The following is a 2859-nucleotide window of genomic DNA, read 5'->3' as shown; positions in this document are numbered from 1 at the left end:
ACCCATTGTTTCCTGAGTTAAATGAATTAACTTGGGATGAGGAGGTTAAGGGGAGAGGTGGAGGCTGGGAGATATTTTGAGAAATTAAGACCATTAAAAAAAATGAAATGGACTAGATTGCCTGTGCTGTCAAAAATAGACAAAGATGAGGAGAAAGAGAATGAATATATAACCCAGAGGGTAAGCTAGCTAAGCCAATCACAGTAATTTAGAGTGCAGGATGAAAGAAAAAGGCAACTGAAATCTCATATCTTAGTTTTTAGAGATTCTTTTATCAGTTAGATTTAAAAATTGGAAAGTTTTCTTTCTTTACCTTGCATTTTATTTCCTTTTCTCCTTTTGTGCATTTCTACAAATGTCTGTATATGTGTGTATATATTAAGTGTGTGTGTGTGTATATATATATATATATATATATATATATATATCTGCCCCACCCCCGCCTCCTCCCAATCCTTCCTTTAAGGTTTAATTTAACAATAACATTTGCGATCGGGGGCCTGCGCATCTCAAGGGCATTGCGTTTGAAAATTGCACACCCTCCGCACCATTTATCATAGCCTGACATGTGTCATGTTCCAGACTGCAGTTCCAAGAGGTTACAACTCACGACTGCTCCTTTGTTGATCAGCTGCCGAGACAACCAAGGAACCTTTCTTCCCTTCTCCTCTTTCCTTTTTTCTTTTTCTTTTCTTTTTTTTTTTCAAATATTATTATTAAAGCTGCCTCATCCCCTTTTGGAAGGCCCAACTCACCCTATGCAGAAGAAACACAAAAGAATTTGTATTGTGTTGGATGTTATGTGCCTCATTTCCTGAAATTTTTGTTGGGGGCAGCTTGGTGTTTAATAAGATAGGAATGCACTACTATAAAGTTTAATCTTTGTTGAAAGGGAAACGGAAAGGGCTGTTAAAGTAGGCATCAACCTGGTTTTGTTTTCAAACAGAGATAGCACTTTGCATTATGGGGCAACTTGGAACCCTAAACTCAATCCCAATCTTACAAAAATAATTAAAGGTCTTAATTTTTGCAGCCTGCTCTTTTGAAGTAATACTCCTATTACACTGGTTCTCTGAACCAGCTGGGATTTGAACCTAATTTTAAGAAGGTTTTAGTAATTTATGTAGAAATATTGGGAGCAGTACTAACAAGGGCATTGGTTGTATGTATCATTTGTTTTCTGATGAGCTCAATATGTCTCAAAACTTTGCCAAACACTTGGAATAAATCATAACATTTTTTTGATCTTTGAAAAACTTTTTAACTTAAATTGATCTCTCTATAAGTATTTATCAAGAACTAACTATACTTTGACCAGTGCTGATATGTGCTTTATATGAGAATTTCTATTCTACTTCTCCTTTGATTGCCAAGGATTGGAAGTTACTTAACAGCATGTTTTGTTTTATTTTTTTAATCAGATTAAAAGTACTATGTCTATTTTGATCTTAAGCCATCTGAAGATGCATCTCTATCCCATTTCTTATGGATTTCTGGGGAAAAAAACAACTCTGAATTCAATGTTTTATAAGACATCTCCTGAGACATTTCTTGCTAATAGAACTATATTTTCTCCTGTCTACCCAGACATTTTAGGGGGACTCATTTAACAAGCCACCTTTTGCATGTATGATAATTCTTTGAGGAATTCATGACTTGGCTGATGAGAGGAACTGCTATTATACTTAGGAACAAAAACCAAAAACACATGATCCTTTATAGCAGAGATTGATCAACAGAGGATATACCATCATCAGTTTGCAACAAGTGAACAGAGAATGTTCTCTGCTACTAGTAATTGCCATTGTCACAGGCAGACTTTTCTGGGTAGTGATATCCAAGCATTCTGGTTCTACGGTACCAGTTGCAATAGGTAACATTTCTCCATATAATCTATTTCAAGATTACCTGGGAGATCACCACTGTGATAGTTCACACAATTAAAATGTTTAACCCAGGCCACTTAAACTCAATTAGAACCTTTTTGATGTTTTGTGAACACAAGCTGAGAAAATAGAGATGGACATTTTATTCATTCTTTAACCTGGTAATGGGGATGGTCTTTGAGATTGAAGTTTTTGAGTGATTTTAAGAAGATCTGAAGTAGTGAACTTTTGAGTTTTGCCCATATCAAGATAAGTAAAAAGCTTCATCACAAGTAGATTTACCAGAAGAAGGGGACTGCCTCAGGAGGTAATGAGTTCCCTTTCACTAAAGGCCTTCAAGAAAAGACAGGATGACCACCTGTCAGGTATATTATAGAGTGACATTTTTCTTCATAGGTATAAATTGGACTAAATAGCTTTTTTCACTTTGATATCTTGTGATAATATGTGTTCTGTGATGTGTCCTAGGTCAAATAGCTAAGTTTCAGAAGAGGGATTTGAACCCAGCTTTCCAGTCTCCAAGTTGGGTTCTCTTTTACTCTCCTGTGTCTTAAATAACTACCTTTTTGTCCATTTACAGAAAGCATCCAAAGCATATTTCCAACAATAAACCTAGGATATATGTTATGCAAGCATCATTATCATCTTCATTTTATGTATGGCCTCTATACCTGCTTGAGCAGACACTTCCCTTCACTTCTCCCCTTCGTTTAGAATGCAGGCATTTCTGGCCAGCACCAGCCATACCTTTTCTCATTTCATGGGGTCATTCCATCTCCCTACACACTGCCCAGGATTTCATTCCTATACAGAAAGCTTCTCACTGTACATGTGTTGGGGTTAGGGAGGAAGCAGTGATTGAGGTCACGTATAATGATAGACTAGTCTTGTCCCATATGGCAAAAATAGAGCTCTAATTTATTTATTTATTTTTGATGAGGCAAAACCTGCATCTAACTTAGGTCTATCTTTT

The sequence above is a fragment of the Petaurus breviceps genome, unplaced genomic scaffold (genome assembly GCF_028583685.1).
Source record: "Petaurus breviceps papuanus isolate PSGF00001 unplaced genomic scaffold, PetGlider_PUasm1.0 37, whole genome shotgun sequence".
NCBI classification, from domain to species: domain Eukaryota; kingdom Metazoa; phylum Chordata; class Mammalia; order Diprotodontia; family Petauridae; genus Petaurus; species Petaurus breviceps.
The sequence above is the reverse complement of the archived record's forward strand: the minus strand, read 5'-3'. Positions refer to the sequence as shown.